Consider the following 23,509-nt stretch of genomic DNA (forward strand, 5'->3'; position numbering starts at 1 on the left):
CAATAACAACAATGGAAGGTTTTGCATTGTTTTCCATTACCATAGCACTTACACTACACAACAATATTACTGATGAACTTATTTCTTTTAAATCTATAGCAAACAATTTACTTCTAACAATCCTACAGCAATTTTTATGTACTTGAAAAACTCACTGTGGCCCTGGCTGGTTTGGCTCAGTAGATAGAGCGTTGGCCTGTGGACTGAAGGGTACCGGGTTTGATTCTGGTCAAGGGACATGCCCGTGTTGCAGGCTCGATCCCCAGTGGAGGGGCATGCAGGAGACAGTCAATCAATGATTCTCATCATTGATGCTTCTATCTCTCTCTCTCCCTCTCCCTCCTTCTCTGAAATCAATAATAATAATGGGAAAAAAACCTCCCTGTGGCAGGCTAATACTTTGAAATGTTAACCAATGGTTTTCGTAGTAGTTGTCTTCCCAACTATTTCTTTTTATCCTAAGGCCATTCCCAAACCTTTATAACCCACCCTAAGACACCCTCGGCCTCACACCCACTCTCACTTAGGCTTGTCCTTGCTCATTATTTCAGGAAAGGAGTATAACAGAATGCAGAGAAACAGAATTTTTCCTTGGTCTTTGAGTTTTAAAATCCTATCCTTTTAGTGAGTAATGAAATGGATCAAGTTAGAGACCTGCACTGTCCAATATAATAACTTCTAGCCATGTTGAATACTTTAAATGTGGCTATTTCAAATTGAGATGTGCTGTAAGTATAAAATATACACCAATTTCAGAAACTTAGTATGTAAAAAAGAATGGGCTATATCTCATTAATAATTTTTATATTATCCAGCTGTTGAAATAACATTCTGGATATACTGGGTTAAATGAAAGGCATAAAATAAATTTCACCTGTCCCTTTACTTTTCTTAATGTGGCTACTGGAAAAACTTAAATTATATATGTGGCTCACATTCTATTCCTATCAGACAGTGCTGACATGGACAATAGTAAAATTTCCTTTCCCAGAGATGAGAAATGGATTTCCTGGACTAGAAGGAAGAAAAAGTTGGAAGAAATGTAATGAGAGGCTGGATGCTGGGGAATCCCTATAACTGAACCTACTGTCCTCTTTTCACTCTATTCTGGCACAAGCCAGGGAGAGGGATGCATAAAATGGCAGGATCTATCTATGGGATCTGAGAGCTGAAAGAGAGAGAACGTGTGTTCTTTTTCCTTGTTAGAGCCCTGAAGAGGTGGCAAGACTCTTAAGAAAAAGTTGGGCCATGTATCTAGTCCAGCCAAGACTTTAGAACAGTACTAATTCAATAGAACTTTCTGTGATGAAAGTTTTATTCTAAACTTGGCTATAGCCTCTAGCCCCTGGGGCTATTGAGCATTGAAATGTGGCTAGTGTTACTGAGGAACGGGAGTTTTAATATTATTTAATTCTAGTTCATTTCAATTTAAATAGCTGCGTGTGGCTGATAGTTCTAATGGACAGTGAAACCTTACCTAGTACCATGGAGATTCTGGAAGCCCAACATAATGATTCCTAGACACCCAAAGGGTACAGAGCAGTGGAAGCCACCAGACCTAAAGGGACCTTCCTGATAGACACAGATGGATGCAATCTGTGAGGCTGGCTGCTATTGAGGAATCATGCCGATTGGGACTCTCAGGGGGGTCACCATGGTAGAGGAGAAGGATCAAATGTTCTGTCCCCTTCCTCTAACACCCTATTATGAAAGCCTCCTCAATTTAATTGATGCAATCCCTGCCAAACTGACTATGATTAAATGCCTGCCACTCCTTGTGAAATCAGAGTTTGAAACAGATATTGGGATGAGTTATGAAAAAATATGAAATAATGTGTTTTGCAAACCTGAGGTTTTTTTAGATTGGGACCTGTACTTACTATATAACCTTAATATTAATAATTCTAGCAAAATACATAGAAACCTATGTTTATTCTTTTAAAAGGCAGCCTTTTTTCCCCTCTGCTATTATAGGACCCAAGTTCTTTGGTTGACATGAAAGCTTAGAAAAGCTGCATGAGATAGCCATCTTTCAACTAAAAACAGAGTATCCTTTTGTGAAATTGTTTCTGTTCCAGTTACCCATAAATGAATCTTTGAAGTTAGTCACAATGAACCTTTGCACCCTGAGCCTGACATGGCAGTAATTCTGGGGCCTCAATTATGTGTTAAATTTTTTTTTTTTGTCCAGCTCCACAGCATCTAGGAAAGACCATCCTGGATCTGGTTGGTGGAGAGAGAGAAGCATCCTTGACTGCCTTGAAATTCAGATAGACAGAAACCAGTCTACAGGTATCATCTATTGCTGATTCAGTAAGCCTTACTCCTGTTGGAGCACCATATTGAATAATTAGAATCCTCAGAAATCTTCTAGAATATATCATGGGCAATGATAACATTTAAAATGTGGATACTCAAAATATTAACAATAACACAGCACAGGCAGTAATCAGTTAGAGTGGATGACAGCCATAAACCATTGGTCCAGCTATTCTATTGTGGACCAGCTAAATATCAGTTCTGATTCCAGAGTACTCCTGTTATTCTGAACCAACCTCTCAGTCTCACCGTTCAAACTACTCAAGATAATTTCATAATGGTAAAGTCGCAGCCCACAAATGCTCTATGCCAAGGTAAATGCAGTTATCAGAGACGATTTGCACATTGCAAGTAAGTAGACCATTATTTGGATTTTTGCAACAAAGGTTTGAGTTAGAATTAGGATTCCTTTCTGAGAAAGTCTTTGCTAAATTCAATAAATTCATCTATAAAATCAATAGGGAATCTTGACCAAAGATTATTGGCATCTGCTTTTTTTTTTCTGTGTTTTCAATAATTGGAAGACATTCCAGGTAATCAGATATAGCTGTTAGCCAGTGTTTTCCTCTGAATAATTCCTGGATGACTATATTTAGTATGAGCAAGATAATATAATTAACATATTCCAAAATAATAAGGCTGGACAGGAAAGGCAACAAGCAAACAAACAAACAAAACAAGTAGGAATTCATAAACTTGGAGGACATTGAATATACCCACCACCCCAATGTGATGTTAAATCAAAAGCATTTTTAGCTCAAACAGTGCAAAAAATAGCAGCCAGCTGAAATCACGCAGAATCCCACTTACCAGGGCACTGGGCATAGGCCGAGGGAAAGTAGCCCTGTTACAGAAGCCTGTCCCAGATGAGTAGAGTTATAAAATAAACCCAGATTTCAGAGGCTAGGATTGACTCATGCACAGTTTGGGCAATCTGCTGGGCAGGGTGAGGTGAAGAAAAATTCCAGGGCAAAGGCAATCACATAGAAATCAGAAGAGAGCTGCAATATTGTCCCAGATGGCTCTCTTTTAAAAAATAAATAAATATTTTCATTGATTTCAGAGAGAAAGGGAGAGGGAAAGAGAGATAGAAACATCAATGATGAGAGAGACTCATTGATTGGCTGCCTCCTGCACACACCACACTGGCGATCAAGCCCACAACCCAGGCATATGCCCTGAAAAAATCAAACCATGACCTCCTGGTTCATAGGTCGACACTCAACCACTGAGCCACACTGGCCGGGCACAGATCTCTCTTTTTACTGAATTAGTAACTGGGCTTAGAGAGAGTAGAACATAGCCAACTATGTGAAGAGGACTTCATGAAAGCTACTAGATATTTCTTCATATTTTATTGTAACTTTCGGATGCTATGTTTAAATATCCTCAATAATGAATCCCTGATATCTTTCTCCAAGGACAGAAAGTCAACTGTTGAACAAGAGTTAAGATTTTGTGCCATGGTTCAGTCTTCTGAGGAAATCCTTATATCTTCAACATTAAAAACCATGATATTTTATCCCAGAAATTATGTTTAGACCATTTTAGATATTGAATATAGTGCTAAGCTATACTTGTTGAGAAGGAATTACTTGACATTACTAATGTCCCATTTCTCATTTCATCAACTTATGCAAGCACCTTTTCCCCGCTAATCAGTATACTTCATTGCAGAAAAGGAGAGGGTTGTGCTTGTGCGTCTTTCTTTACACAACACATGCTAAAAAGATGTATATTTAGAGGTCACAACTTGATTATATTTTCAAAATTCACTCTTTCCTTGAACAACTGAATCAGAAACAAGAGGCCTGTTTGCTGACTGTTCAACTTCTTTTGTTCTTGTAAAAACACACTTCCTAGCTACTCATCAAGCTACCTTGTGCAGGCCTCCTCTCCAGATTACATCACAATTTACAAAACAATAATTACCAAAATCCTGCAATTGTCAGTGATAAATAGAGTAACCTGCTGAGTACTTCTTCATACATGTCATGCTGGGAAGCGAAAATGCTGCACTGCAGGCATGATACCAACTGTTCTTTAACCCTGTATGTTATGGTTATCTGCAACACCCAGGAATGTTATTTGATCAAACAATTTTGGCAATAGTTCATTCTGCTTTCTCTTATTAAAATCTTATTAATTTTCTTTCTTTTTTTAAAAAATATATTTTATTGATTTTTTACAGAGAGGAAGGGGAGGGACAGAGAGCTAGAAACATCAATGAGAGAGAAACATCGATCAGCTGCCTCCTGCACACTCCCCACTGGAGATACGCCCGCAACCAAGGCACGTGCCCCTGGCTGGAATCCAACCTGGGACCCCTCAGTCCACAGGCCGATGCTCTATCCACTGAGCCAAACCGGTTAGGGCAAAATCTTATTAATTTTCAGCTGATTTTACAAGCTTTGAGGCAACAATGTTACCTATACCTGGTTTTGCTACAAGGTGTACAACTTAAAATGATAGTATTATTATTTTGACTTTTTTGGTGATATTTTCAGTGAAAACCCCATTAATTTATTAACAAATATCTAATTAATACTACTAAGTGAATCTACTAATCTCAAAGCACTGTGCTAAATATTGGGACTGCAGCACATCAAAAGAGACAAAATCCCTGCCCTCATGGAGCTCACATTCCTCATCAATTAGAAACTATTATTTGATGTTTGCTTTGGAAAATCTCTATTGACTGTGTTTTGTTTAACAATGACACAAAAACTAACTGAGAAAAGTGTTATTAAAGACAATGCACTAGGGACTCACATTAATACATAGCCCACTTAATAAAATTCAATTCTCAGATATTTATTGTTGGACTTTCAATTTACACCTTTATTTCCTTGTGGCTGCCTGTGTAAAGTCACATATAGACTTGTCACAACTCACACAGATTTATAATTTACATTGGAGTCCTGTTTACAATTTGTGGTTATTTATTTATTTATATTGTATTTATATTACTATTTTATCATGGGTTGGTTTTTCATTGAACCACTTTAGAAAAATTGACTCATTTTTTAAAATTATGACTACAGGGCAATGTTATTGTAACTATAAAAAATGCAAATTAACACATGCCAAAATTGAAATTACATTGTCTGATAGAGATGATCTGCAATTTGTTAACTGTTAGCCAAAAATAATCTGATCAATGCATCCTTGGAGTTCATATGCAACTTTTTTTATTTATTTATTTGTGTTTTGTTTATTAATGTTTTTTCAAGGTTTATACATGCCCTAGCTCATCTTAAAAGAAAACCACGCAAACATTTAACTCACCCCAAGAATAAGCTTTTTTTTTTGTTCTTAAGATCTTCTTAAAGATGACATAAGATATTGCATAATATTTAGTGGTTAGAACAGTATTATCATTGTGCTGAGAAAGAGAAGAATGAAGTGAAGGTAAAGAATATCCTGATTTTTAAATAGGGCTTTTAAAATAAAAGCACATGGTTTAAGATTTGCAAATATATCACATGCAACTTTTAAGAATGAACTGGTTATAAGAATGTGATAGGATTGTAAGAAACACATATCCATCCTATTTACTAGTAATTTCCCTTTTTGACACCTTAAAATAATTTTTTGAAATATAAATAATAGCAGCTTATTTTAACTGCCCTCTACTCAGAAACATTTTAGCTCTCTTCCTAGACATTCTTAGAGGTAAATAATTAAAGGTTGGCTTTTATCTTTTATGTATTCTATGATTTTTAAAAAACATTTTTAATTTTAAAGTATATCTATAGGAGAATAAAGACTCAAAGAGAATAAACAAATAACTTCATGCCAGGGTGTTAAGATTATGTGACACCATTTTCTTTTTTGAATTCTCCTTTACTGTTTTAAGCTTTTTTAAAAAAATAGAAATGATTAAAATCGCATAACTGTAGTCTTAGATTAACAATATTGTATGTCATTTCACACTCTTTAAAATGTTATCTAAAAGCTTTCCACCTATATTTTTCGTTTATAAATCATATCTAATTGTTAAAAACGAAAACTCTCCCCAGAACAAATCCATCCATTTCTAGCGCTCTGATGTATTTTGATCCTGGATGTATTTTGCCCATAGACACACTTCAGTTTGGGGAGTAAAGGAAGACTTTTCTTTCACAAAACAGTCTATTCCTAGGAATCTTTTCTGTATTATATAGCATAAAAAGAAGGATGAAATTTCTTTTTTAAAAAATATGATTGTATTGATTTTAGAAAGAGAGGAAGGGAGAGGGATAGAGAAATTGATTGGGCTGACTCCTACACACTCTCTACTAGGGGATCGAGCCTCCAATCTGGGCATGTCCCCTGACCAGGAATCAAACTGGTGACCTCTTGGTTCATGGGTCCATGATCAACCACTGAGCCACACTGGCTGAGCAGGATGAGTCTTCATTGGTACTCTATATGTTTGAACTACTTTGCTCAGATTTAGGACCATGATTTTCATGGGCCTGCTGGCTATTTTCTCCATCGTCTTCTAATTTCAGACTCAGGTTTGACTCCCGTCTTATTTTCATATTCTATGAGGAAGATTCTGTCCTCTGCTTTGGTGTCAAGTCAGGTGGTTGATATAAGCAGCTATTTACCAAATGCCTCGTATTCTCAAGAAAGTTTTGAGTTAAAAATAACTCAAGGGTTGTAAACTCATTTCAGAGAAAAATATATACAGATAATAAAAGTATAAACTATAAAAAATGTAATAGCCTATCAAATATTCAAATTAACAGTCTAAGACAAAATCAAAAGGTGGAATATTGTCATTTGCAACAACATGGATGGATCATGAGACTATCATGCTAAGTGAAATAAGTTAGAAAAGGACAAGAACTGTATGATTTCACTCAGACATGGGATACAGAACAGAAAGCAACAACCAAACAATCTCATAGATACAGACAACAAAATGATGGTTACCAGAGGGGAAGGAAAATGAAGAGGGCAAAGGTGGTCAAATATATGGTGATTGAAGGAAACTAGACTTGTTGGGGCTAGGGGGGCCGGTGAGCACACAGTGGAGTATACAGAAGTTGTATTATGAAGTTGTACACCTGAAATGTATATAATATTATCAACCAATGCTACTCTAATAATGTAATAGAAAAAGATATAGAAATAATGGCAAAAAAAACCCCAAAATAACAAAACAAACCACCCAGTAGGCTATGAGTAGTTAAGTTTTTCAGGAGTCAGAAGTTAAACATGAAATTTTCTATTGCATAGAAGTGGTGACACGAATTTCCATGTTGTTCAAGGTTCAACTGTATATAAACCTCCAAGTCAAGGCAAGCAGACGCAATTCTCAGGCGACTGGTAGAAATAGAATGATTAGGAAAGAGAAGCAGTTTCCTCTTGGATTTGTAGCTATAAGGATAGGTATTCTGCTGCCAGTGACCTCTGCTAGCCAAGTCCATCTGAGAAAGAAGCCAAAACTGAGGAAGTCAAGAAATGAAACAGGGTTGCTACATTTGCCCCATCTGTAAAATGGAATAAGGGAACATGATACTTTGCTCCCAGGAGGTAAAGGTTAGAAGACATAAACTCCTTCTAGCTCTACTTCTGTGATTTTAAAAATTTCTGCCTTTAATAAATGGATATATGTGTATGAAATAAAAAAGAGGCTTTTTGAATTAGAATTTCTTGCTAGTTGTTTTCATTATAATCTAGTTCTTGCTATCTTTAGAAGGTTTTTTTTTTTTTCTTAGTTGGGACTATTTTTTATTATTTCTGTCTAACTTTAATTTTCTGATTGGTCAAAAATTGAAAGTATATAGTCATAATTCCCATAGTCAACATGAAGGCAGAATAATGTCTGTTAGGAACATGGAAGATATTCCTAAATGTAACAATTCCTAATTATTTTGCTTCTACCCAGCTCTAATGGGGAGAGTAACCATAATCAATTTTAGTCATTTTGTAAACTATCTATGATAAATTATAAACAAATAAAGCCTTGATAGAACATATTACTCTTTATAGAGCATCCTATCTAATAAAAGAGAAACATGGTAATTAGTGTACGACTGCTACCCTTCCCATTGGCTAAACAGGGCGATATGCAAATTAACTGCCAGCCAAGATGGCGGCCAGCAGACAGGCAGCTTGAAACAAACATGAGGCTTGCTTGCTTCAGTGACGGAGGAAACCAACATTCCCCGCCTGCCTTGCCGGCCTCTGAGCCTGCAGTTTGAAACACTGTAACAAATATAGAAGCTAAACAAAACCCCAGAAACCTGCTTTCAGCGAGCCGGGATCTCAGAGCTGGAGTTATACATTGTTTCGATTATAGAAACCAAACAAACCAGATACCTGCTTTCAGCAGCAGAGGCATCAGAGCTGGAGCCAGAGCTAAAGCTGGCCCAGAATAAAAAAGAAAAGAAAAAAAGGACAGGTTGGGAGCTTCAGTCACTCGCCAGCCTGAAAACAGCCCTCAGCCCCTCACCCAGACTGGCCAGCCACCCCAGTGGGGACCCCCACCCTGATCCAGGACACCCTTCAGGGCAAACCAGCCAGCCCCACCCGTGCACCAGGCCTCTATCCTGTATAGTAAAAGGGTAATATGCCTCCCAGCACCGGGATCAGCGGAGCCGAGAGGCCTCCTGGCACTAGGATCAACGTGACAAGGGGCAGCGCCCAAACCCCCTGATCACCCTGCGGCTCTGTGTGTGACAGGGGGTGGGGCCACAACCTCCCTATCCACCCTGCTCTGTTCGTGACATGGGAAGGCGCCCCAACCTCCTAATCAGCCCTGCTCTGTGCCTGATACGGGGGAACTCCCCAACCCCCTGATTGCCCTGCGGCTCTGTGTGTGACAGGGTGCAGCGCCCCAACCCCCCCACCCCACAGGCCCTGCTCTGTGTGTGACGGGGTAGAGCCATAACCTCCCCATCGGCCCTGCTCTGTGTGTGACAGGGGGCGGTGCCCCAACTCCCCTATCGGCCCTACTCTGTGAGTGACAGGGGGGAGCTCCTCAACCCCCTGATGGGCCCTGCTCTGTGCGTGACAGGGGGGAGCTCCCCAACCCCCTGATGGGTCCTACTCTATGCATGACAGGGGGGAGCTCCCCAACCCCCTGATCGACCCTGCTCTGTGCGTGACAGGGGGTGGTGCCGCAACCTCCCCATCGACCCTGCCTTGAGTGTGCAGGGGGCGGTGCCCCGACCCCCCAATTGGCCCTACCCTGAGCGTGACTGAGGGTGGCATCACAACCTCCCGATCCGCCCTGCTCTGTGCATGCCAGAGGGTGGCGCCCCAACTCCCCAATCGGCCCTGCTCTGAGCCCGACCAGGGGCTGCAACTAGGGATTGGGCCTGCCCTCTGCCACCCGGGAGCAGGCCTAAGCCAGCAGGTCATTATCTCCTGAGGGGTCCCAGACTGCAAGAGGGCACAGGCCAGGCTGAAGGACCCCCTTTTCCCCCCCGAGTGCACAAATTTTTGTGCACCGGTCCTCTAGTAACTATATAAAAGGCTAATTTGTAGAGTGTGCCCTAGGGAGTTCGACCAGGAGACCAGGAGTTCGATTGCTCGCTATGACATGCGCTGACCACCAGGGGGTAACGTGGAACGAAGGAAGGCCCCGGCTGGCAGCCGGAAGACCCAGATCGGCCCTTATTGCTGGCCAGGCCTAGGGACCCTACCCATGCATGAATTTTGTGCACCAGGCCTCTAGTTGTATATAATTTCAATGGACAGCCAGCTCAAAGACTTCAATCTTTTTGAGTATAATTGATGAGGTTGTCTGAACCCTCTTCAGAGAGAGACACCCATGATTCACAATGATTTCTTTAAAGTGTTCTGAAGGTTAAGAGTACAAAAACAACCATATACAAAAAATTAATGCAAAACGGATTCTCAACCTAAATGTCAATGGCTAAAACAGCAGAAAGGAGGAGTAAATCTTTATGATCTTGGTGTTGGCAATGGTCTTTAGATAAATAGATATATATTAAAAAAAAATAGATAGGTAGATAGATATAAAAAACCATTAGTGAAAGATAATAAAAGCACAAACAACAATAAAAATATAGATAAATTTTACTTTATCAAAATTTAAAGCTTTTGTACTTTAAAGACACATCAAGAAAGTGATTCATAGCCAACAGATGGGACAAAATATTTGCAAATCACATAACTGATAACAGACTTCTAGCTACAATATATAAAGAACAATTACAATTCAACAATAGACAAATAATCCAATTTTTAAAGTGGCAAGGGATTTAAAGAGACATTTCTTCAAAGAAGATTTCTATACTAATAAAAGGGTAATATGCTAATTAGAGCAAACATCCTTCCAACAAAGCCATGGTGGCGGGGCCAAGGCAGAGGCAGTTAGGGGTGATCAGGCCAGTAGGGGAGAGCAGTTAGGAGCATCAGGCTGGCAGAGGAGGGCAGTTAGGGAGATCAGGCTGGCAGGGGAGAGCAGTTAGGGGGATCAGGCTGGCAGAGGAGATCAGTTACGGTGAAAATGCCAGCAGGCAGGCAAGTGGTTAGAAGGCAGCAGTACCGGATTGTGAGAGGGGCCGATCTCACAGGGATTGGGCGTAAACTGGCAGTCAAACATCCCTCGAAGGGTCCCAGATTGGAGAGGGTGCAGGCTGGGCTGAGGGACAACCCTTTCCCATGCACAAATTTTGTGCACCAGGCCTCTAGTATAAATAAATAAGTACATGAAAAGATGTTCATCATTTGCCATCAGGGAAATGGCAATCAAAACCATGGTGAGCCCAGTCAGAGTGACTCAGTGGTTGAGCGTCGACCTATGAACCAGGAGGTAATGTTTCGATTCCTGGTCAGAGCACATGCCCAGGTTTCGGGCTAGATCCCCCAGTGTGGGGGTGTGTACAAGGCAGCCAGTCAATGATTCTCTCTTACCATTGATGTTTCTATCTCTTTCTCCCTCTCCCTTCCTTTCTGAAATCAATAAAAATATATTGAGATACCACATCAACCAACTAAGATGGCTTAAAATCAAAGATCAGCAGTATGAAGTGCTGTTAAGGATGTAGCAAAATTGAAGTTCTCCCACATTGCTTGTGGGCTTGTAAAAAGGAACAGCCATTTTGAAAAACACATCGGCAGTTCTTCAAAATGTTAAACATAGAGTTATCATATGACTCAGGAATTCCACTACTACATATATACCAGAAGAAATGAAAACAATGTCCACACAAAAACTTGTTCATAATAGCCATGAGTAGAAACAATCCAAATTCCATCAGCTGATGAATAAACAAATTGTGTGGTACATACACACAATAAAGGAATGAAGTACTGATACATGCTATAACATGATAAACCTTGAAAACATGCTAAGTGAAAGAGGTCAGTCACAAAAGACCACCTAGTGTATGATTCCATTTATATGAAATGTCTGCAATCGGCATATCCATAGAGATAGAAAGTAGATTAGTGGTTGTCAGGAACTTAAGGAAGAGGAAAATGGGGGAGTGATTGCTAATGTGTATGGGCTTCTTTTTGAGCTGATGAGATGCTCTAAAATTATATAGTTGTGATGGTTACACAATTCCGTGTGCATATATATATATATATATATATATATATATATATATATATCCCACTGAATTGTATGCTTTAAATTGGTTGCATAAAGGGTGACACTTATTGTACATGATTTATACCTCAGAAAGCAGATATTAAGGAAAATAGAAACAGACTGTTGACCAAAGGCATTCATCAGTTACATTTTCCTGCAAACACATTGAATCAAAAGTCACAAGACAGACTGAGAAACAGCGATCAGGCTATCAATCCCCAGAAGGAAAGTAGGGGAGGGCGGGGGTAAGGGGAAGAGATCAACAGAAGGACTTGTATACATGTATATAAGCCAAACCAATGGACATGGACAACGGGGGGATGGGAGCATGAGTTTGTGTGTGGGGGGGAGGTTGGGGGTTAAAGGGGGGGGATGAGGACACATTTGTAATACCTTAACTAATAATAATAATAAAAAAAGTCACAAGACAACTGAATATGCTGGACAGTACAGCAAAATATAATATTCTAACACAGAAATTTAAGGTGTGAGAGTGCCCTACACTTAGAATTAGGAGATCTGGGTTCTAATTTTTCCTGGATCCCAACCCAAGTTTGGAGGCAAAGATTATCAGTTACCTCTGACTACCCCTTCTCCTTTTCTTCTCTAGCAATAAAAATCCCAGATTTTAGCTGAAACCATTTCCACTCAGCTGAAGATTTGCCAGACTCCTTTGCAGCTAGATGTGGCTACGTGCCCAAGTTGGCTAAGTCTTGTGTGTAACTTCCAGGAAGTCTCCTTAAAGGGAGGGAATGTACCTTTCATGTTCCCTCTGTCCTGTTGATGGAATACAATCCAGCATCTACCCTGGATGGTTAGAATGAGGGATGGTAAAGTGCCAAGCTGGAGGGAGCATGGGTCCCTTGTAGAACCACTACACGTACCCTGAGCGGCCTACCGCCAGACTTCTTTTACATGAAATAGAAATAATCATGTAAGCCGTGGTTATTTTGTTTTATTTCTGTCAGGTGTAATCCTAATACACTGGGTTTATGAAGAGTAAAGAATAAACATCCCTTTAGATTGGTTTGGAGGAGAGTTTACTCTTTAAAAAAAAAAAGTTAAAGCCTTCTTTCTGGATGGGACAACTGTCTAAATTAACCTCAGAGCATGCAAGGGCTCTTGATTTGGTCTTCCAAAAGTTTGCCAACAATGGCAAAAATACCTAGAACTGTACAGGTCTGTTTGTCATCACTGCACATGTCTCCTCTCCTGGCATTTTTATATCAGCTGAGATCAGCCAGAAAATTCCAAACACTGTGGTTTCAAATTTGATGAGTTTGTAGAGAGAGGGAAGGATCTTACTCTTTTGAAACAGGTTTCCAGGGGTATTCTAATTTCTTTTTCAGTCTACTCCAGTTTTCTAACCTAGACTAAAACTGGTGGGTGACAAAGTTTAAAAATCATGCATTCTACTAGAGCCTTCCATGGCTTTATAACTGGTTTGTGTTTGTTCAAAATCTTATTTAATAATTATTTTGAATTATTCAATTCAAAAACCCTATTTTTAAAATCACCTGCATTCCGTCATTCTTAGGTAGGCTTTTCAAACCACTCCAAAGGAGAAACCCAGAAGCTAGTCACTAATTGCTGTGCTATGGCGACTGTTTTAACCAGACTGCTTTCACAATTTCCAAGATTACTAAAGGATGTCATACACCATCTAATCCTGGGCAGATACCCCTAAAATTTCAACTATTAGAGATAATGTCCAGGTGATTAAAAAGATTTATCAAGCCCTAACTGGTTTGGCTCAGTGATAGAGCATCGGCCTGTGGACTGAAGGGTCCTGGGTTTGATTCCAGTCAAGGGCATGTACCTTGTTTGCAGGCACATCCCCAATAGGGGGTGTGCAGGAGGCAGTTGATCGATGCTTCTCTCTCATCGATGTTTCTAACTCTCTATCCTTCTCCCTTCCTCTCTGTAAAAAAATCAATAAAATATATTTTAAAAAAAAGATTTATCAAAATTTGTTGTAGGTCCAGAAAATTTTAAAGCAACATTCATGCAAATTCTGCCATATAAAAAATATTAAATACTAAAGAATCCTGACAAATAACTGTTTTTTCACTTTCTAAAGTTATAAAATCTACTGCCTATTTAGTAAGAACGTAAATGTTTTCTGTGTTTATCATTCACACATGAAGGGCTAAAACTCACTTTAAACACAGGGACAGATACATGAGCAATAAAGTGGTTTCATTGGGGGAAAATCAGGATTTCATATTATTGTAATCATAATATAGCCAGAAGGTTTTAATTCCAATTAATGAAAATAGACACATAATTTTTAAAAATTATTTCAATGTTAATAGAGATTTTGGTTCAGGAAGCTATATCAAAATAGATTCTGAACTAGCCTAATTTTATTTTGTTTTGTTTTTATTTCTATCATACTTGATTTTTTCTCTATTCAGATTACACTTACTGATATTTCTTATTTCCACCGCTTACCAGTATGGATGATGCATTGAGACATCTGGGTTTTAACCAGTGAGATTGATGAGTTTATTGCACTTAAGGATCCTTTTTTGATAAGGACACAACCACTCTTGTCTCCCTAATCTTTCTATAGCTCTTCTGTGCAGATTCCAAAACCTTTTAGGAGTATCTTTAAAGAAATATCCTTTTTCTTTCTATTGGATGCTTACAAACAGTTTTCTAGAACATAACTGGCCTCCTGTATTTAGGTCGGCACATCAATCCATAAAAAAAGAAAGAAAAATTGGCCCCTGGCCAGGGAGCTTAATTAGTTAGAGCATTGTCCTGATATACCAAGGTTGTGGGTTTTATACCCGGTCAGGGGACATACAAGAATCAACCAATGAATGCATAAATAAGTGGAACAACAAATCAATGTCTCTCTCTCTCTCTCTCTCTCTCTCTCTCTCAATTCAATTTAAAAATAAGAAAAAGAAAAATTGGGGGAGTTCAGTGAGAAATTAAAATGCCATATCACAAATGTATTTTTATTGAATCTAGGTAGAAATATCCCCCAAATTAGACAACTAATAAGTGGTTGCTTGGAATTCCTAAATAGCTTAATACTTTTACACAGAGCATAATAAACAGTTCATACTCCTACACAACCCACATATACATTGTCTGAGAACCTCAGGATCTCTGCTAATATGACTGGGATTTTCTATGTCCCTTTTGTACTAGTAGAACACTACACATAGGTCAACAGAGAGATGGGCCCAAGGCAAAACAGTTTCTAAACTTTATATTTCCAATCTTTGAAACAAGAAAGATCCCCAGCTTCATCAACAGTAATGTTTAGGGTTTGAAGATGAAAGGCAGTATTTTACTAAAAGCTTTTCTTACATTTTGAAAAGAAAAGAGAGCATGATCACAGAAAGACAATGTTTAGAACTGAAAAGGATCTTAGAGAATATTTAACTCAAACCCCCTCTTTAAGAATAAAGAAAAAGGAGACCCCCCAAAATGGTCTGTGTCTGCTTCAGGTCAAAACAGGTAGAAAGCAAGAGGTCACATGGAGTAGTGCAAAGAGCATAGCCTTTGTGGTTGACAGCATGGATTTGAATCCAGCTCTTCTGGTAACTGAGGAACTATTTGAATGGGTTCCTCTTATATAAAGTGGCACTAATGAGACCTGTTTTCTAGAATTGTTGTGGAGAGGAAATGATATAACTTGTGTAAAATGCCTAGAACAGTTCCTGGTACTCAATAAGTGCTTGGCAAATGTTATTGTCAGTGCAGGAAATCAAACTGGGGTCATCTGGCTCCTCTTGCACACTGCCCTGCACTATTAATACAGTTGGCCAAGAGGATTCAAATGTTGGCTTAAAATATGAGACTCCAAATGAAATAAATTGTGCATAACCTCAAATAATTAAAAAAAAATTTACTAATCATTAACACAAGCAATACCCAGTTCTTTTTAGGTGAAGTGAATTGCTGCACTTTTCTCAGTGGTTTTTAGCTGTTTTCAGATACACACAGCTCATTACAAAGAGATGACACAAGGGACTTTTTATCTGCAACGCAGAGAGCAATGGGGAGATAATTTACATCAGAACTTACCGTTAGCTCCATATGGCATGTATTCATCATTTAGTGAGTTCAGCGCCCTATCTTTAGAGCTTCAGTGATCAGGGTAGAAATGGCCCACTTATTCATGCTTGGCTGGACTGGAAATACAGGGAGAGGAAAGAGGTGAAGGGAAATGCCACTCCCTGCAAGAGTTGGCTCTGGAGTTAGGAGTTCAGGATTAACGCTGACTTGTCAAGGAATAGCAGCCTCTATCCTAAAGAGCAGGCAAACTGCAGATGACAGGAGGTGCATTATTTGTGGGCTGCAATCATGCATGTTATTCCTGTCTGTCCCACAAAGGACTTGACTGCGGTTAAATGTAGGACTGCTTTCTTTTTGTTCAGCACAAAGCCTCATTCACACTGGGCAAGTGGGCATTCGCAGCAACATGTGATCACTTGGTTTGTATCAGCAATAGGAGAAGTTGCTCTCAAAAGTCAAATTAGGAATTAACCCCTTCCTGGAGCCCTTCTTCAGAGCAGGGGAGTGAAGAGAAAAGTACTGTATTCTCCTGTCCCTGTTGAGAGTACAGTAACAAAGGGTTTCCCTCTCTAAATGGAAAGGCAAAGAATCCCTTTATTCAGAAGGAATTTTGATTTTCCTTCAATTTTTTGCTTCAGAAGATGTATGAATTTTTCAGGCTGGAAGAATTTGGTCTTTTCTCCTTTAGTCATCATGATCTCAGTGACGGGAAAGAGGGAATTCTGAAACCAATCCCCCCACCTCCCATCCTAGTAGTAAGCATATATTTAGCTCTAGATTTCAAACACAGGAGCGACATGTACAGCCATTTATAACTTCTGGAATATTAAGAAAGATTATAGACTGTTATGTGTCCCCACCCCCAAATCTATATGTTGAAGTTCTAAGCTCCCAGTACCTCAGAATGTGATCTTATTGGAATTAAGGTAATTGCAGAGGTAGTTAAGATGAGGTCATTAGGGTGGGCCCTAATCCAATATTACTGCTATCCTTATGAAAAGGGGGAAATTTGGACACAGTTACCCATTCAGGGAGAACACCAAGTAAAGAGGAAGGCACAGACTGGGGTGATGCATCTGCAAGTCAAGGAACACCAACGATCCAAGATTGCTAGCATCCTACCAGAAACCAGGTGAGAGGCAAGGGACCAATTCTTCCTCGCAGCCTTCAGAAGGAACCAACACTGGCCATACCACAGTCTTGAACATCTAGCCTCCAGAACTGTGAGATGATAAATTTCCACTGTTTAAGCCACTTAGTTTGTGTCACTTTGTTATGGCAGTCCTAATAAAACTAACATATGAAATTGACTTCTTTCTTTTCTCCCCTTTCCCTTCCCTTCCCTTCCCTTCCCTTCCCTTCCCTTCCCTTCCCTTCCCTTCCCTTCCTTTCCCTTCCCTTCCCTTCCCTTCTTTACTTTTCCTATGGACTTCATGAAAAAAAAAAAAGGGGCTGGTGATAGAAACATAATTTTTATTTTAAGCCATTAATAGACTTTAATGCTTTCTGTAGCATTAAGAAATACAAATATTTGTTAAAAGGCACATCCTTGACTAAAATTTGGTAATAGTAGACAAAAGGGGCTGCCCCAAGGGACACATGTGCCAATCAATGCCTTTTCCATGTGCTCAAAATCAAATCAATGGCTCCTAAAACTCAATGGCTCATTTTAGGCCCTCAGAGAACTCCAGTCTTTCCCTTGTATCTTCCACTGTGGCTTTTTCCTTCCTTGATTGAAGAACCTCTTTTTCAATTTACTAAAAAACTGTCCTTTATCCAGACCTAGCAACAAGCCTCCAAAATGGAGCAGAAGCTATGTTCTACTGTCTTTTTTTCCTTCCTAAGGAGTAATTTTGCCTGCCAGCCTGCCTGCCCCCCATGCCCAGAGAGGAGTCTAATCCAGGTTGTCCTTGCTCTTTCCTACCAATTCCCAATGAAAGAGTTTCCAGGACCATCAGTTGGCTATTGTGCTCTTCTGAGTATTTCTTAGCCATGATACAGCATCAAGGCCACTGAGTCTTATATCTGAACACCTATGCACACCCACATACCCTCACAGGGTAGTTTTTTGTTTCATAAGATGACACTACTAGATAGTATGTTCCAACATATGTGTACTTGTGCCTGATAAGGCCATTTTGAGGGCATGGGATCTTCTTGAATAAAGTATGCATGATACCTGTTCTTAAACTAAAGACTATGAAGAACTGCTTGGTGTTCTTATAGCTGCTTGGGGTTCTTAGAGCTGCTGCATCCTCATCCATGATGGGCCTGATACTTCTGCTCATACAATGGCAAACTCTGGACTTCCAACTGCCTCGGGCTATTGCTTGAAGTAGTTTCCCAGCCATCTGTCATGTTACCACACTCATCGAAGCTGTTCTAGGCAAGTGGATGTCTGTCATTTTTGCCTGCCCAACATTCATTCCTCCTTCTTCTTGAGTTTTCCTCTTATCTGTCCTTAAGATCTAGGTTCTGACTTTATTTATCCACCTGTAGACCTCTACCATTAGTGAGAGGAAGTGCACATGAACCAAACAAAGCCAATGAAACTTAATTAGGGGCCTTATACTGAAATTGCTAGGAAAGAGGTGCTGTCTCTCTTTGACTTAGAGTTGAAAGAATGTTGAAAGTTAAAAGCCTGGAATTTCTAGGGGTCACCAAATAACGGGACTCTCCAGAGAATGAAGCCAAGATGAGAGATAGATCAAGGGGAAAGGGTGGGTGGGAATGTTATCTTGACATCATCTGTATCCTTGGGGCCAGCCAAGCCTGAACTTTTCTTATGTATGCCAATAAATACTTTTTGCTTAGGCCATTTTGAGATAGGTTTTCTTGCATTTGCAACTGAAGGCATTCTAATACATCCATTGTTTCCCTTGGCCTTTCCTTTGCCTTCTACTTTCTTGTTCTTGTGCATTATGTTTAGCCCCATCATTCCTGTGTTGGGATGAGCTTCACTTCAGTGTTAATAGGGTGTTTAGTGAATATGCTGTTGCTAATTTTGTTTTTCCACCTGGAGAATTTATAGTTAGTTGATGATGAAATTGTTCCCCCCAATCCAGCAATGCTTTGTTCTAGAGCAGCGGTTCTCAACCTGTGGGTTGCGACCCCTTTGGGGGTCGAACGACCCTTTCACAGGGGTCGCCTAAGACCATCGGAAAACACATATATAATTACATATTGTTTTTGTGATTAATCACTATGCTTTAATTATGTTCAATTTGTAACAATGAAAATATATCCTGCATATCAGCTATTTACATTACGATTCCTAACAGTAGCAAAATTACAGTTATGAAGTAGCAACGAAAATAATTTTATGGTTGGGGGTCACCACAACATGAGGAACTGTATTAAAGGGTTGCGGCATTAGGAAGGTTGAGAACCACTGCTCTAGAGGCATAGCTACCTAGAAGGTCAGAAAACATCATAGCTCACGTTAGGCCTATGACCTAGTTAGAGCTTAAAACTGTGCTGGTACCATCTGTCTGTCAGATATCTAAGCATCAGGATGATCTTGACTTATTTCTAGACATTGTCAGTCAGTATATCACATGCTATCTGCAAAACAGAATCCAATGACATCCTCATTCTAGGCAGAGTATAGAATTTTCTTGGTGCAAGCTTGTATGTGGCTTTGGTTTTGAAGCTGTGATAAAAATAACTGTTTACAGATGGTTTCAATGAATAACAAAAATATCCCAAATAAAGTAGAAAATAAGGCTATTAATCCAAATGTACTAGAAAAGCTGTTTCTTAGTAATTTCCAAGCAAGGATAAAAAGGAAAATGACAATCGACACTTAGGCAGTATCTATCCCAGCCGACAGTGAGGGACACACAGCCCCCTTATTCAGCACTTTTAAGGGTACATCCTACTGAGGAATCAAAATATCTTAGAATTGGAGAGGCCACACTGTCATGGAGTTAGATTTCACTTAGAATGCATGTATGTATTCCACATCTTTCTTAAATCCAGGCTCCTTCTGAATGTCAAAATATCTCCATGGTTGGGTGTTTTTACCCATCAGAGGAGAACTCTTACTTATATGTAGCCTCTTGTGCTCAGCCACAACCTCCCTCCCTGTAACTTTAGAATACCAGGATTTTATTTAAGGAACTTAGAGAGCATTCAATTGGCACAACAACTTCATTGTATGCCCAGTGATCTGCCTTTTGGAACAGAGTATCTAATCATCTCCTCTGTACTGGCCCTTTCAATATTTTATGACAGCATCTGTATTCTTCCCATCACATTATTCCCCTCTGGGATAAATATGTCTAAGTACTCCACCCCTTCCTGATCCTGGTCAAAGTTCTCTGAGATGCTACTTTAGTTCCTACCTTTCAATTCCCCCTTATGATATGATACAGTCTTCCCAACATCCTGCTACTATTCATTCAGAGGTTAGGTATTTCCTTCCAGGTACAAAACTAATGGACAAAAAAAATACCATTTTTCAGTATTTTATATCATTCTAACTATTTTACGTATTTTATATCATTCTGTTTTATGTATTTATGTAGAACTACTATTATATGTAGTTCTCAGTACTAGTTCTACCCTGATAAACACAATAGGGTTGCTTATAAATGGTCTGTCAACATTTCTACAATTACATTTGTCAAACTTCAGGTCAAGACTGTCAATAGCATAGATTTGTGCTGTTGGAAGACACCTTAGCAGTTACTTAGATCACTGGCTCATTTCAGTTATGCTATCATACAAGTTTTCAGGTTTTTAATGTATTTTCATATACATTATCTTACTTGATATTCACTACCATTCTGGAAAGAAAGCTGGGTAATGTATTTTCTCCCTACTTTGCATATGAAGCACTACTAGGTCCGGTTATAACTAGCTAATGGTAGAGGTAGGACTCAGTTCCAAAACTCTTGTCTTTCAGACTACTGTTTTGTTTTCTCTAGAGCAGCGGTTCTCAACCTGTGGGTCACGAACCTTTGGGGGGTCGAACGACCCTTTCACAGGAGTCGCCTAAAACCATCGGAAAACACATATATAATTACATATTGTTTTTGTGATTAATCACTACGCTTTAATTATGTTCAATTTGTAACAATGAAAATACATCCTGCATATCAGCTATTTACATTACGATTCATAACAGTAGGAAAATTGCAGTTATGAAGTAGCAATGAAAATAATTTTATGGTTGGGGGTCACCACAACATGAGGAACTGTATTAAAGGGTCACGGCGTTAGGGAGGTTGAGAACCACTGCTCTGGAGCCATTGTCCTTTGTGGCCAAATAGCTTCACGTTCCTCGTAGATAGTACTACTGCATGAGCAGCTCTCTGAAAGGGTGCTAGTTTAAGACCCTTCACCTGTCCACTGCTACCCAGTGGTCCACACCAGAAAAAACTCAGATCTTCTGACTACTAGAGTCCAGTGATCTCTCATTAAATTCCAAGTCTTCCCTCCCATCCCTCCAGTTTTATGCACAACCAGTTCTGAATTCAGCAAACACATTGACAATGTTGGAAGCAAAAATAATTTTAAGTGCTCACCTCCCCTTTTCCTCCTTTCCTCCCAAATCCATTGATGGGAATCAGAGGCTCAATTCGTCAAATGTTGCAAGCAAAGGCCGGGTTAATTTTAGGTTACAAACTAATAGTGAGTAATAATGGGGAAGGAAAATGAAACTCTTAATCTGTAGGATTCTCCATATAGAACCTGAATCTTACCCATGTCTCCCTTTCTCTTTGTCTTGAATATAATTTGCTTATCTCCAGATTCAATAACTTGAGGGAATGTGGAGCCTGGGTGAGGGATGTGAGTGAAGCCAGGGGGCACTAAAAATGATTAGGGAAGAACTGTGTATTCTTATGGGCAGCACATTAGGCTGGACAATATTTTCAGGAGTAAATCTCCAGGTAGGAGCAGTACTTTCCTTTCCATCTCTCCTTAACCCAATGAAAGAGCTCATAAATAAGAAGATACACGGCCGGGGACTGTTTTGTTTTAAGATTCTTTGATTGATTAAAAAAAGAAAGAAAAGATACTACAAAGACGGACAAATCCCTCAATATTTGAGGAGAAAAATTTTCTTAAGTTCTCTTACCTGAATTTACATGGGAGCAGTGGAAGAGGGTAATTTGCTGGGGGGTGGGGAGGGATTAATATGCTCAGTGTACTCTGGACAAATGCTCAGATAAAGCATGCCTTGTCCTCCTGCTTCTTGGGTCTGCCAAGGCTAAAATATAGCCCAGGACAGCCTAGCTGTGGTTTTAGCTCCAGACCTCTAGACATTTGGCACAACACACTTTGTTGGTGATGGTTTGGGATTTAACCTTGAAATCAAGTTGTTATATAATTTTTTTGTTGTTATATAATTTAATGATCCAATTTTCTGTTATGCTAGTGACTAATACCATTTTATCTTTTAATGTTTTTGCCAATATGAATTTTAGACTCTGTATTAAGATTCTTTGTCTTAAGTCATTTATTACTACTGAGAAATTTGTTTTAAAAAAACAGATTTTAAAATATTTTCAATAGTGAAGAGGCATGAGGTTTTTCTAAGACCCCTGTTTTAGGTCTAGCTACCTATTAGGATCTCAGGACAAGAACTGGAATGTTAAGCGAGCTGCCTGGGGGGTGGGGGAGCAGGGGGAGGTGGAGAAATACATAAAATAGATGGAAAACAAAAATAATCCAAAGGAAGACTGTGAATGCTAGAGTAATTAAACTGATTACTAAAGGAATGACAAAGGCCTAAAATTTAGTAGGTACAGGTACCAGTGATGTAAAATTTGCAGGGGATACAGAAAACCTCCTGATCTGATATCAGGAGGTTACGGTTAATGTCACCTTGGCTTTCTGGAGGAGGTTATGGTGTTGCCAAGCTTTTCATATTTACTTGGGTCATAAAAACAGCAGAACTAGCCAAGAAGCATGGGGGGGGGGGGGGGGGCGGATTCCTAAACTGATTGATAAGTGTGATATTGATGTTTTAATTAAGTCAGTTTTCCATGATTTGGGGAGTGATTAAACCAGTTTGAATTGCTGTGGGAGCTCAGATAAAAAAGGGATGCCATTCTTCTTAGATTATGTAATAAAATGCAAAGCATAGTCTCTGGGATCAGCAGATGGGGCTTGGCGTCCAGGCTGTGCTTCACTAGCTGAGTTGCCTTGAGCGAGTCCGTTAGCCTCTCTATGGCTCCACGTTCTCTGTATTAAAACAAGCCTAACAATAATGGGTATTTTGGAGCTCAAATAAGCTAATATATATGAATGAAGCTTATAAACTCTAAAGTGCTATTTTTATTATTTTCCAAGGCTGCTCAGGTTCTGAATCTGAAGGAGAAACAAAATAACACACATGTTATTGGGAAAACAACACGAGTGAATCTTGCTTTTACTATATTTCCTCCTTCTTACTTCATCTGCGTCTTTGAAAAGCTACCTTTACCTGCTGTTGTGGCTTTACTCTTCAAGGCTTCTTTATTTGATGTCTCTAGACCTTTACACTCCTGTTAAGAACAGAAAAACATTGGTTGTTGTAGGCTTGTCCATTCATAATTTAAGGGAGCAAGTTATGCAATTTGACCATAGCCCTTAGGAATT

General features: G+C 39.4%; 1 protein-coding gene across 1 annotated transcript in view; it reads right to left on the reverse strand.

Annotated features, from left to right (window-relative positions):
• EHBP1 (EH domain binding protein 1) overlaps positions 1-23,509 on the reverse strand; it is a 471,942-nt gene that overhangs the window by 321,176 nt on the left and 127,257 nt on the right. The window contains exon 4 of the mRNA XM_081100594.1: positions 23,355-23,415. The gene's annotated coding sequence lies outside the window, so the exon portion shown is untranslated. The remainder of the gene's footprint in view (positions 1-23,354; positions 23,416-23,509) is intronic.

This window comes from Myotis nattereri (genome assembly GCF_964212035.1).
Source record: "Myotis nattereri genome assembly, chromosome: 10".
Lineage (NCBI taxonomy): Eukaryota > Metazoa > Chordata > Mammalia > Chiroptera > Vespertilionidae > Myotis > Myotis nattereri.